We start from the raw sequence: 15,038 nt of genomic DNA on the forward strand, positions 1-15,038 counted from the left end.
AAATCACTTTGGGTGTAATTGACATCTTAAGAATATTTAATCTTCCAATCCATGAACAAAAAAATGTCCTTCCATTTACTTAGTTCTTTGTTTGCTTTTAGCAATGTCTTGTAGATTTCTAAGTATAAGTTCTTTATATACTTGGTTAAATTCATTCCTAAATATTTGACTCATTTAGTTGCTATTATAACCGGAATTTTTTCTTGATTTCCACTACCAGTTGTTCATAGCTGCTGTAACAATGGCTACTGTTATAACACTGTCTATGTAGCACTAGCTCCTGTAACATATCAGAAACACCACTGATGTGGGTGTATTGACCTTCTACCCCTATTCACTTTGCTGAATCCACTTATTAGCTGTTTTGGTTTAGATTTTAGGATTTTCTACGTATAGAAACACGTCATGTCATCTCCAAAGAGGGAAAGCTTTACTTCTTCCTTTCCAATTTCAATGTCTTTCTTTCTTTTTCTTGCCTAATTGCTCTGGATAGAACTTCCAGTACAGTGTTGACTAGCAGTAGTGACATTGGGCATCCTTGTCTTGTTTCTGATCTCTGAGGGAAAGATTTCAGTCTTTCCCCATTGATTATGATGTTAGCTGTGGGTTTTTCATATATGGCCTTCATCTGTTGAGGAAGTTTCCTTCTATTTCTAGTTGTCCAAATGTTTTTATCAAGAAGGATTTCTGGTTTGTCAAATGCCTGTTCTGTATCAATTGGAATGATCATGTGTTGTTTTTTTCCCTTCGTTCTGTTAATGTGGTGTATTATATTAATTGATTTTCTTATGTTGACCCCCCCTTGCATACCTGGCATAATCCCACTTTATTGTGGTGTATAGTTCTTTTAATTGCCATTGGATTCAGTTTTCTAGTATTGTGTTGAGTATTCTTACATCAGTATTCTAGGAGATATTGGTCTGTTATTTTTTTTTCTTGGGGTATCTTTTTCTGGCTTTGGTATGAATGAATTAGGGAGTCTTCCTTTTTCCATTTTTTGGAACGTTTGAGCAAGATTGTTGTTAATTCTCTTTGAAATGTTTGATGAAATTCCTCTGTGAAGCCATCTGGTCCCAGGAGTTTCTTTATTGGAAGGGTTTTGGTTTCTGACTCAGTCTTTTTACTAGTATTGCTTTGTTGAAATCTTCTATTTCTGAGTCAGTGTAGGTTGTGTGTTTCTAGGAATTTGTTAATTTTATCTAGATTATCTTATTTGTTGGTGTACAGTTATTCATACTCTCATAATAATCCTTTTTATTTCAGTGGAGTCAGTCAGCAGTAATGTCCCCTTATCATTTCTGATTTTAGTCATTGTATCTTCTTTGTTTTTTTTTTTCTTCATCAGTTTAGGCAAAGGTTTGTCACTTTTATTAGTTTTTTCAAAGAACCAATCTTTGGGTTTGTTGATTCTTTTGTTTTTGTTCTGTATTTCATTTAATCTCCTCTCTAATCTTTGTTATTTCCTTTGTTATGCTCACTTAAATTTGTTCTTCTTTTTCTAGTCCTTCTAGTTTTGAGATTAAGTCTCAAATTTGAAATTTTTTTTTCTTTTTTAATATAAGCATTTAGAGCTATAAATTTCCATCTTCACAATACCTCTGCTATATCCCATAAGTTTTGGTTTGTTGTACTTTCATTTCCATTCACCTCAAGATATTTCCTAATTTCCCTGTGATTTCTTTTATAGCATTTTGGTTGTTAAAGAGTACCTTATCTAATTTCCGCATGTTTGTGAATTTTCCAATTCTCCTTCTGTTATGGATTTCTAGCTTCATTCCATTGTGGTTGAAGAAGACAGAATGCATGATTTCATAATTTTTTAATGTATTGAGACTTGTTTTGTTAACTAAGATATGATCTATCCTGGAGAATGAGGAATGAGACTTGTGTACTCAAGAATAATGTATATTCTCTTGTTGTTGAGTGAAATGTTCTATATATGCCTTTTAGGTCTATTTGCTTGAGAGTCTCATCCAAGTCTTCTATTTCCTTATTATCTTCTCTCTAGTGTCTATCCATTATTTTTATGTGTGTGTGTTATTTTCCCAATTGAATTTTTTTCCTTCTTTTTTTATTAAAAAAATTTTATTAATTTAAAAAAATATATAACAACAAACAACATTCTTAACTTAGCATCATTCCATTCTGCATGTATAATCAGTAATTCACAATATCATCACATAGTTGCATATTCATCATCATGATCATTTTTTAGAACATTTGCATCAATTCAGAAAAAGAAATAAAAAGACAACACAAAAAAATTCATTCATACCATACCCCTTACCCCTCCCTTTCATTGATCACCACCATTTCAATCTGCTAAATTTATTTTAACATTTGTTCCCCCTATTATTTATTTTTATTCCATATGTTTTACTCATCTGTTTATAAGGAAGATTAAAGGAGCATCAGACACAAGGTTTTCACAATCACACAGTCACATTGTGAAAACTGTATCATTATAGAGTCATCTTCAGGAAACATGGCTATTGGAACACAGCTCTACATTTTCAGGCAGTTCCCTCTAGCCTCTCCATCACATCTTGACTAACAAGGTGATATCTATTTAATGCATAAGAATAACCTCTGGGATAACCTTTCGACTCTATTTGGAATCTCTCAGCCATTAACACTTTATTTTGTCTTATTTCCCTCTTCCACCTTTTGGTAGAGAAGGTTTTATCAATCCCTTGATGCTGAGTCCCAACTCATTCTAGGATTTCTGTCCCACGTTGCCAGGAAGTCCCACACCCCTGGAAGTCATGTCCCATAAAGACGGGGGAGGGCGGTGAGTTTGCTTGTTGTGTTGACTGGAGAGAGAGTCCACTTCTGAGTAGCAAAAGAGGTTCTCTTGGGGGTGACCCTTAGGCCTAATTTTAAGTAGGCTTGACCTATCCTTTGTAGGGTTAAGTTTCATATGAACAAACCCCAAGATTGGGGGCTCAGCTTATTGCTTTGGTTGTCCCCACTGCTTGTGAGAAAATCAAGAATTCTCTACTTGCAGAAGTTGAATTTTCCCCTTTTCTCACCATTCCCCTAAGCGGACTTTGCAAATACTTTTTTTAGAGTCTATCCATTATTGAAAGTAGTGTATTAAAATCTCCTACTGTTAATGTGGAACTATCAATTTCTCCCTTCAAACTGTCAGTATTTGCTTCATTTATTTTGGGGCTCTGCTGTTAGGTGCGTATTTATTTATAAGTGTTGAATTGACCCCTTAATCAGTATATAATAACCAACTTTGTCCCTCATAACTACTTTTGACTTAAAGTCTACTTCATCTGATATTAATATAGCTACCCCAGCTCCCTTCTGGTTACCACTTGCATGGTATTTTTTCCATCCTCTCATTTTCATCCTACTCATGTTTTTTAATTTAAATTGATTCTCTTGAAGATAGCCCATAGTTGGGTCATGCCTATATATCCATTCTGCCAATTGCTTGCCTTATGTCTGGAGAGCTTAATCCATTTACATTTAAAGTCACTAGTGAAAATTCAAGACCTTCTTGTGCCATTTTGCTTTTTAGTCCTTGTAAATCTTATACCTTTATGTTTCTCAAGTCTTCCATTAATGCCTACTTGCATATTTATTTAAATTTGTGGTATTGTACCGTATTGAGTCCCTTCGCATTTCTACCTAGGCATATTTTTTCATGTGTTTTCCTTGTGACTACTATGGGTTTACAATATAATATCCTAAATACATGAGAATATATAATTTTTCCGTCACATACATATGTGCTGTTCCTATAACCTTTCATTCTGTTTTGTACTCATTAAAAATTATGTCTTTGTACATTGTATGTCAGAAAGCATAGATTTTTCATTGCTGTTTATGCATTTGCATTTTTGCACCTATAGAAAATAAGAGCTGGAATTGCATACCAAAAAATACAGTACAATATTACCAGTTTATAATTACCCAAATGGCTACCTTTACTGAAGGTCTTTCTTTATCCTGCTTTGAACCACTGATTAGTGCCCTTTCCTTTTAATCTAAAGAACCCCCTTTAGCATTGCTTAGAGGGAAGTCTAGTAGTGATGAACTCCCTCAGCTTTTGTTTATCTGGAAATGTGTTACTCTCTCCCTCATTTTTGAAAGACAGTCTCACTGAATATAAATTCTTGGCTAGCAGTTGTTTTCCTTCAGTGCTTTAAGTATTTCGATCCACTGCCTTCTTGCCTTCATTATTTCTAATGATAAATCAACACTCAATCTAATTGGGACTCCCTTACACATAACATGTTGCTTTTCTCTTGTAGCTTTCAGAATTCTTTCCTTGTCCTTTGTATTTGACAGTTTGATCAAAATGAGTGGGGCATATTTTTCTTTACATTTATCCTATTTGGTGTTCTCTGGGCTTTATGGATGTGCATAGTCACTTCTTTTGCTTGGATTGGGAAGTTTTCTGTTATTATTTCTTTGAATAGTCCTCTACCCCTTTCTCTCTTTCTTATTCTTCTTGAACCCCCATGATGCATATATGGTTATGCTTGATGGTATCTCAGAAGTCTCTTTGACTATTTTCACTTTTTATAATTCTTTTTCCTTTCTGCTCCTTAATGTAACTCATTTTAATTTTATTGTCTTCAAGTTTGCTGATTTTTTCTTCTGCCAGCTCCAATCTGCTGTTGAAACCCTCTAGGCAATTTTACATTTCAGTTATTGTGGTCTTCAACTCCAGTAGTTCTCTTTGGTTCTATTTTTAAAAAATCTTACCCTTTATTGAAATCCTCGTGTTGTTCATTCATAGTTTTCCTAATGTCCTTCAGTTCTTTCTCTGTATTTTCCTTCACCTCCTTAAGCATATTAATGATCTTTTTTTTTTAAGTTATTGTTCAGTATGTCCACAGTCTAGTCTTCTTCACTGGTATTTTCTGGATTAAAATCCAGATCTGGATTAAAATTATTCTTCCCATCCAAAGGAATGATGATTCCATCCAGATGACAACGTAACCTGAGTACATGGAGCAAATGGTAATGTTAATCACTTGAGTGTTCCAGGAAGTAGGCCAGGATGAGAGAGAGGGTTAGCAGACCTAGGAAAGGTAGAATTTGAGATGAAAATACCAGTTTAAGTAAAGTGCTATGGCCCCTTGGTCAACAGCTAGCTCTACTCCTTGAATCTCCAGATCATTGATGCCACTGAAATTTGGCCATATTGTTCTATGTGGAATAGCAGCTCAATAACATTCCAGAAGCAAGATATCACTAGTTCTGCTGTAGGAGTTAAGCTGGGTAGAATCACACTCTTTTTTGTGTGTGTCTTGTTTACCTCAACCTAGAAAGTTTATCAGGTTGCGGTTTTACCTTGAAAATTATTTCCAGGAGTTTATAGAGACTCCTGGAATCTATAATTATTTAAAAAAATAATCAAGCAGTGCTAACACTCCCCCAACATCCACCTTCACTCTGTTTTTAACCCCTAAGTCACTGAAACTTGAGTTCTTCATTTACTATTACCTCCATCTCCTCTGCCCTAATTTAGACCAATTTAAATTGTATGAAATATTTCCCAGCTACTTACCTTGAAAATGCGTAAGTTCTTAATGACTTAATTTTATATAAACATGTCATGTTTTATGAACTTTAAATACTTTAGTAAACCTCATAATTAGAATCACTCCTGAATCTGAATAGCGAATCCTCTGGTGTCCATAAATTTTATGTACAAATGACTAACATCTGCCCTGGGAAGAAAGCTAGAGTTTAGGGCCTATTAACAGTTGAAAATCAATTATAAATAAGGTCACATAATTCAAGAGCTAGAAAGAACATAGGATATTATCTAGTCCTGCGCTATCATTTTACAAATGAGGAAACTGAAGCCCTGAGTGATGAAATAACTCTAAAATGATGTTGTATATCAAATGGAAAATTACTCTCTTTATAGAAATTTAGTTTACACACAACTTTTCAGGAACACATCTTTGAAAATTTTAACATAGAATCCGTAATCACTGAAAAAATTATATCTCTATTCTTTGTGTTTCATATTTATGTATACTATCATTCTTCTTGAAAGAAAAATATATTCTCTCTATTGTAAGCACTATGTTATGCTGTTTCCAGAGTATGACAGTTTTGTTTTAAACTCCATTTTCAGATACTATATTTCTAAATTTTAAATAAAGGAACCTGTCCATATTTCCTCTAAAAACCAAGAAAGAGAAGTAAAAACATCCCTGAAACAATTTCTTGTTTTAAGTATGTAGTTAAAAACATCTTTGAAGTTGCAAAAGTTTTTGATGGTATATGAGAATCTATTCCGTCTCATACATGAGCATGAAATATACTAAGAAAGCAGTTTATTTATTGAATACGTGGAAAAATAAGAATAGATGAATATTATCATAAAAAATTTCAACTTTATGTTTTTCCAAGCTTTGTTAATGTTTTATATTTTAAGATTCTATCAGCAATATATAGATTGTATATAGATTACCTGCCAAAATTAGTATATAGATTGCCTGCGGAAATTAGGGTACCTTTTCTGATATTTTTTTTTTCTTTTTCTTCAAATTATTCATCCTTTCTTGTGACTTCAACTCTAATTCTATGCTTATGATTCAAAAAATGTGAGCCACTACTTTTCCCAAACTCCAGTTTCTATCTCTAACTACATTCTTGATACTTCGACTTTTTAGATCTTATGTCACCAGAAGTTTCATGTGTCTGTCTATACCTGAACACATCTTCCCCTTATCTGCTATCTATCACTATTACCCTTTTTTTTCTAATTACTCATGCTAAAACCTTAAGAGCCATCCTTTACTCACCCCTGTCCTTTATCTCCTGTATTAATTCTTACATATATTTTTATAATGCTTCCCATATATCCATCTTTCTTCCATTACTTTTTCTTTAATTCACCCAATATTACTGAATAATTACTGAGTTTCAGGCTCTCTTCTAGGGAATGGAAGTATGAAAACAAGCAAGTCCAAATCTCTGGTTTCAAGGTGCTCATGGTACATTGACAGAGACCAATGTAAATTATTTATGGATCAGGATTAGGGGCTGTAAACCTGACAAGTTCTGGCCAGTCACTTGTGAACTCACTTTTGAAAATTATTTCAAAGTAAGATAGAGCCCTGGCTTAAATTTCTGCCATATTTGTACCAAGCTGAATTAGTAAAAGTATAAAGGATTTTAAATCAGGAAGGCCTCATTCAACATGTCACCTAGAGGGAGAATCAAATCTCTAGAATTGAAATGAAAACACCTTTCCAGGGTGTTTGGTAGAATTGTATCACACACACCATGCTAGAAAACCCTTCATTCTTTACCTGAAAATATCCTAGTCATCATTGCGTTCAGCCAAATGTTACCTTTTCAAGGAAGTGTTCCCAAATTGTCCAGTTTATCCTGACCAAAAGAGCCAGTCCTCCTGCTGTACCATGACAGAAACCAGGCTGCGGTGATTTCAGGAGTGAATGGTAAGGAGAAAATAGAAATGAGCAGGAAATAAGCGGGTTAGTAACTTGGGAGGGTCTCACTACTTGGAGCGCAATTTTATTATTTGATATTTATTGTCTTAATTTATCTTTCATTGTGGATGGAAAATAATTGGATACATTTTTAGATCAAGGAAAAATAATCAATGGAAAGGGAAAGACTAAAAGGAAAAAAGAGGATAATAGATAGAGCAAAGTTTTCAGTCTCCAAAGCTATCATTTCATCTAGAGCTTCATAAAATTAGAATTCTAACAAGCTTTCTGCCTGTCATTTTTCCCATCTCTATTTCATCCTTCAAAATACAAATTAATCTTACTAAGATACTGCTGTTACCATGTGATAAATTCTTCAATAACTCCTACAGCCTTACCTGTTTGTTACATAGTCAAACTTCTCTTTCAAGAGCTTTCAAAGCTCTTATGATAGTAGCCCTTACATAACTGTCCAGCACTATTTCTCTCATTTCCAGGACGGGTGCGCAGCTCAATAAGACTAGGCTTTTCATTGTCTTCTTCACACCCATTAACTGTAAATCCTACAATAACAAGGATCTTTATTTGTTCACTGACATAGCTCAAGCACTATGCAGAGGTGCTCACTAAACATTTATCAAATGTTTCCTTGTTGCTGACAATTCATAACACAATTACCTACTTCTGTAGCTCTTTCGTATGATTTTTCCTGCTCCTTTATTTTAAATTTTCTTAAATTATAATGTAGATAAATATATAAAATATTTATAAATATAAAATATTAATATTAATATTAAAATGAATTATATTATCTTGTGTGTCTTCTATCCAAATTTGAATACACAAGACCTTGCCCTAATTGCTGATCTCTTTATCATTTTTTTCTGAATTTAGAATACTATTTATTTTATTGGTTTTCTTTATCTAACATCTAACATCTCTACATGTTTTCCAATGTCAGATCTTACTTATTACTTATGATCATGAGTTCTCTTTTGTAAAACCTTTTGTATTGTTGTCAACATTTTGTTAAAAATCATCTTCAGAAGGATTAGATTCATAGTTATGAATTATTAACAAGAGTTATATAATAATGCTAGTTAAAAATTTTTGATATTTTTGTAAATTTGTTATTGTCTGTATTTTTGTAAATTTTTAAATCTTAAAAAGTAGCTCATGCTTAATGAAGAAAACTTGTAGAACACAAAAGCATTAGGAAAAAAAGTCAAATTAATTATTCCCACTCAAAAATAACTAAATATGTGTGTGTATGTATTCACCAAAAGTAGAATCATTGTGAATTTATAATTTTACAGGGTTTTTCCTTTTGATATTGTATCTTGAACATTTCCTCTATTAAGAAATATTCTTCTAAAACATGATTTTCATGGATGAATGATATTTCCTTACATGGATTTGCTACCATGTATTTATGCTACCCTCTTTTATCAAATATTGACATAATTTGTTTTTCATAATTCAAGAATAACAATATGGTTGTCAATTTTTTTTTCTTTTGCGTGGGCAGATACCAGGAATCAAACCCAGGTCTTTGGCATGGCAGGTGAGAATTCTGCCACTGAGCCACCATCGCACCGCTCTGTCACATATTTTTGCCATATAATTTTGTATAGTCTGTGATTATTTTTATAGGGCACATTTCTAGGAATAAATTTCTAGATTAAAAGATATGTATATTTGAACATTTTTTATACATATAACCACATTTTTCTACTGGAAGTTTATAATAATTTAAACTTCACCAGGGGTGTTTTAAAGTACCTTTTTCCTATGCTATTACTGTCAGAATTCCAACTGCAAAAGATGGCAAGTTCAAATTAGAATAATTGAAGAAGAATTTATTTACAGGAATAATAATTATAAAGATGAGAGTGGGATGTTGGGAAAATGCAAGAGATATTGTAGCAAATCATGTATACTAGCTATAGACCTGTTACACCCCTAGACCCAAAAAGATGAGGGAGGAAGAGGTTACCAGAACATGGAAGGAGAGAAGTAAGTAGAGAAGCCATCTTAGAGAAACAGTGAACTTTAGTCAGGGGACACAGCCAACCAAGTTGACCTCTCAAGTTGGAGACCAGGAAAATGTATATCCTGACCTTGCTTCTCCTGTTGTCTGGGCCCATTTGAAAGCTGGCGTAATGGGAGCTCTCTTGTTATAGTTCATACATATTGCCTCCCTAGGCAGAGAGCCAAGATGGAGACCACTGGGCTCTTTTTTACTTTAAGGGCATCTTGCATTTTTTTGCTTACATATGTTAACTCTTCTTTAAGAGGTCAGCTTTTCCTATAAGCTTGTAAATATTTCTAATTGTCAATACTAGTTTTCTTTTTTCTATTTAATTCTTTCCTTCATCTATAAATCATTTTGTTGTACGGTATAAGATAGAAATATAGTTTTATTTTCTTCTAGTTAACAAGTTATCCCAACACTATATCCTAAGTAACATATCCTCTCCCTCAATGAGCTGATATGGCATCCTTATCTTTTACCAAATACTTGCATATGTGTTTGAGTTTGTTTCTCTGTGTTACATTGCATTCTGTTAGTCTTTAGTCTGTTCTGATGCACTATTTTAACAGAGAGCAATGAATTTTATTGTTTTTCAGTATTTTCTTGACATTGAAAATATTTAATGTGTCAAATGAACTTTAAAATTTGAATGACAAAGTCCAAAAATGGTTCTTTTTTGGGTGTTTGGTGAAAACTGTAGTATATTTATAAATTTCTCTAAGAAAAAAATAAAGTTCTCATAATATTGACTCTTACTTTACAAATAACATTGTATGTTTGTCAGGTTTTTCAAATGTCCTTCATAAAACTACTGCATTTTCTTTAAATGTGCTATGTTTATTTCTAGGTATTTTGTTTGTTTTATATTGTGAATGGAAGCTTTTGCTCATTTTATTTTCTGATTGGTTACTGCTAGCATATAGATAAAATTATTTCAGTGTATTTTATAAATTAATATTTAACAAATTCTTGTCAATTTTATCAACTTTTCCTCTTATTATTTTCAGTTGTGTAAAAAGACTGTTGCATCATCTAAAATGTGTTTATTCATTTCCAATATTTACACCTCATTTCTTTTTCTTATTGTTTCCATGGCAACTTCAAAACAAAAACAAATAATAGTGCTGATAGCTATGTTTATTTCTACATCTTGATGGTAATAAGTATGCCTCCAATTGTTCATCAAGTAGAATGTTAAATATTTGAGATAAAAAACATCTCAAAGAACATCTTTCACCTTTCATCATTCTAATTAAGTCTCCTTCTGATATGATATCATGAGTTTTCTTTTTCTGAAATTGGAAATATTTGTGAAGTTTTATCACATGTGGCTTTTTGTCACCTATGGTGATTACATAGTTAGGGTAGTTTCATAAAATGGTATGGGGAACTTTTCATTATTTGGTTTCTGACCATTATATGATGAGAATTCTCTGTTCTCTGAAAATGAGATAGAACTGTTTGGGACAAGATACTTCGCACCTTTTTTGCAGAATAATTGTTTGAAAACTTTAAAATTTTGCCTGTATGTATATAAGTCTCTTCAGGTTTTCCATAATTTTTGAATGTATGCACACACACCAATTCTGTTCAGATATGTTTAGGCCTATGAGTATATAGGTCAAGTCAAGTTTCCTACTCTTTTAGGAATAGTTTTTATAGCTTATGTTTTTCTATAAAATGTCCTAATTTTTTCAAATTTATTAATATAGAGTTGTATATAGTAATGTATTGTTTTAAAATATTTCTGCATGCTTATATTCTTTCCCATTTCTATATAAACAAAGAAATAAGAAAGAAAAAGCATATGACATACTTATATAAAAGAAAAATAAAATGTACATGTTTATATTTTTTCTCATTTCTAATTACACATTCCATACACAAACTTTCCAGCTTTCTTGGTTTCTCCCCAGATTTCAACTCTATGCCTTTTTTCCTTCATTAACATCTTTATTACTAAATTATTTTACCTAGTTTCCTAAGGATATTTGTTTGTTTTATTTTTTTGCCTTCTTTATATTCACCTACATTCTTTCGATTCATTATATTAAAGAACTTATTGCAAGCTATATATGGCAGCAACTGTCATCTTCAAGTTTTAAATTGGGGAATGGAAAGAGTGAGGTATTATTAACACTGATATAGATTTCTGTGTTCTTGGTTAACCATCACAGTGTCTAGAGGGTGAAGAAAACATGATTTTCCATCCCTGAAGAGTCTGCCTAATAATCTAGGTATGAGAATAGGTTCTGCTCTGCAGTTACTTAATCAAATTTTTTCAGTCATTCATTTATCAAATATCTATTGTCTTTTTGTGCTGGACCTTGTCCTCCTAGTATTTTTAGATATACAAATATGAAAAGGCATAGAACCTACATTCAAGGAGATTGTAAAGTTTGTGGAGAAAGTCAGTATATCACAATTACAAAAATAATAATAATTACTATGATGAAGTTGTGTATTACTATTATTTGAGGAGCATATACATACCCCATATATAGCAAAAATTACTCAAGAAAAGTAGTAGAAGACTTAGAAATTTTATTTAATTCACTTATATTCAAAAAATATATTTGAATACCTTCTCTGTGTCAGAAAATACTTCCAGTCCTAGGGATGACATAGGCATAAAAGTCATTTTCCTTATTCCCAGTCTAGTGGGAATAAAGAATCCAATTATACTAAAGATATGTACCAGATATTTGTGGGGACACAGAAGGGAAACAGAGCAAGTCTGTTGAGAGTTAACAGGAAAGGCTCTCTCTGCAGAGAATGTCATGTTAAACTGAGCCTTGAAGGGACTACAGGGACTTAGTAGGTGGACAGGATGAGGCATTCCATGCAGAAGGAGCCACATGTGCAAAGGCATATTGGCATGAAAAGGCAAGTAATCTGCTAATGTTAAAGCATAAGGAGCAATGTGCGGGATAAGAAAAGATACATAAGAGAGAAAACATTTATTGAGATCTTACTATCTCAGACACCATTCTAAATGTGTTAAATATGTTAAATAATAATAACCCAGTAGGGTTCAGCTAGCTGCTCTTATCCCATTTTGTAGATGAAGAAGGGTGCATATCTTGCCCAAAGTCACATACTGATAAGTCACATGGCCAAGACTTGAACCCAGGTAGTATATAGTCTGCTATCTTATATTGTCAGAGATTAATTTATAAAGGGATTTATATGGTATACTAAGGAATTTGGATTTTATTCTCCCTGTGTCTACAAAGTGTTTAAATGATAAAATTACATGATCCGATTTTTATTTTTAATTCAGATGGTATTTGGAAGGTGGGTTAAAAGTAATAACTTCAGGTGAAGAGGGGAAGCAGGGAAGAAAGGAGATATATAGAGAAACAAACAGCTTCTGGAATCCACATAAGAGATAAGCCCAGATAGAGGGCAATGAATCAGGGAACAGATTTGAAAGATATTTTGGTGGAACTTGGGGATATGATGGATTTGGATGGGGAACAAGGGAGAAAGAAGAGTCTAGGATGATTGCCAGATTTCTGTCTTGCGTAACCAATTTGAAGTTAGTGCCAGAAAGCATGACAAAATTTGGGAAGGTTTCTGACTACTAACTCTATATTCTAATAGCTAAAATGCCTTTATTGTTATTTAGAAGCTATTGTTTCTAGTTAGATATACAACCAACAGTATACAGGCATGTTCTTTCTCATTAAACGTCTGCCATTTCAGACTCTTAAGAATCGTGACAAAATCATTCTCCCAGTAACTTTAGCTTAATGGACAAAACAGAATGCTGTCCTGTTACCAGGGTTAGTTTTTTGTTTGTTTGCTTAGATTTATCCCTAATATATCCTCATAGACATTTCAGAGAGCCAACACTATCTAAAGATGATTTTTACTCATAACACCACTATGTAAATTGTGACTTCAGTTGACCGTGGAACAGGAATTTTTAAAAACTAGGTCTCCAAAGCTTAATAATGTGTTGTATGTTTAGGCTCTTGAACAGCAATGAAAAATTGATAGACATTTCCAGTGTTGTTCTATACTTATCCTAAATTCTTGACCATTGTCCATAAACTAAAGAAGTCTTATGGATTTGAAATGCCAATCACACAAGGAAAATGCTAATATCTGTGATACTGACTAAGACAAAAGTTGTTCAAAGAAAGTTTTATTTTTATGCTCTCAATTAAGATTATACAATGAGTAGCATAACAACTTATAAAACTATCTAATAGATGAAAAACTAGATTTTGTCTTTTTTTAATATTGTATTTTATTCTTAAAGCAATGTGTGTAAGTTGTCCTAAATCGAAATTACTATTTGCAGAGGAAAAGCACATACATGTTCCATCTTCCATATACAGTTCTTTACTGATACACACTCACTAAAGTTCAGAAAGTTATGAATTTGTCAGCAATTCCTTTCATTCAGTTCTCCTTATTTAATGTGCCAATGATCTTTCCTTTGGAAAACTCCTTTCATATAATGCATTTGATTGGAACCAATGCCAAGGTCAAACCTTTCTGTAACTCAGTCAGTTTTTCAGAGAATGCTTCGGTCAAATCCTCTTCTTCATCAGCCAGGACACTCCTTTCACTCAGACGTAACCTGGTTTGAAATGCCACTTTCATCATTAAATAATTAAAAACAGAACTAGAATAATCAAGATTCTTTATTTTATCTTCATAAATGTAAAATTACATGTGAATGCTGGGAGAAATGCCTATAGAAGTTGCAATCTAATGTAAAAGGAGATGAAAGCATTGGTTAAGTGGTTTGCTAACTTTAAAGCTCTTTAATCTTTCTGAAGTACTTTAAATTCATACCGTTTGTTTTACTGCAGTTCCTAATATTAAAAAATTTAAATTCCTAATGCCTAATTTTTTTTTATTAAGAGCCATTTACCCATAAAGCTTAGCAATTTCCATTTCTGTTTAAAAGCATAAGGGTTCGTTTCCCGGACCATGCACCCCCCCAAAAAAAAAAGATTAACAGCACCAAAGAATTTAGAGCATAGTCAGGGAAAAGCCCAAGGACTCAGAGCTGACATCAAACCCCAGTTGAAAAAAGCGTTTTCAAAATAAGATTTTCTTGGGGTGCAAGGGTAGTTCAGTGGTAGAATTCTTGCCTGCCATGCAGGAGACCCGGGTTCAATTTCTGGCCCATGCGCTTCCCAATCAAAGAAACCAACAAGAAAACAAGCAAACAAAAAATTTAACAAATTGTGCTGCAATAATGGGATACTCACATGGAAAAATGATGAAAAGTGACCCTGCCATACAGTATACAAAAAAAAGTGAAATTTTTTCTTGTGATTTATATGGTTTATTTTCTCCTAACTAGAAATTCTAAATTTGAAGTCCACAATGAAATTAAGAAAAGAAGTAAGTGATATAATTATCAGATTCAACTTTTAAAACTTATTAAGCATATAAATAGAAATTTTCTTTTGAATCCCCATGTTTTCAATCAAGTGAATTTGATTGAAATTGAAAGTTCTTAAATTCTTCATTTATATAGCAAATAAGTTTTTAAGAATATTTAATTCTCAGCAAATTTATGTTGAATTGAGTTGTATTGC

At 32.7% G+C, this 15,038-nt stretch overlaps 1 protein-coding gene across 5 annotated transcripts in view; it reads left to right on the forward strand.

Moving 5' to 3' along the window:
* The window catches only part of TBCK (TBC1 domain containing kinase), a 288,273-nt gene that overhangs the window by 231,492 nt on the left and 41,743 nt on the right, over nt 1-15,038 (forward strand). The gene's annotated exons all lie outside the window — the stretch shown is intronic.

Source organism: Tamandua tetradactyla, chromosome 24 (genome assembly GCF_023851605.1).
Source record: "Tamandua tetradactyla isolate mTamTet1 chromosome 24, mTamTet1.pri, whole genome shotgun sequence".
In the NCBI taxonomy this organism is placed as follows: Eukaryota; Metazoa; Chordata; class Mammalia; order Pilosa; family Myrmecophagidae; genus Tamandua; species Tamandua tetradactyla.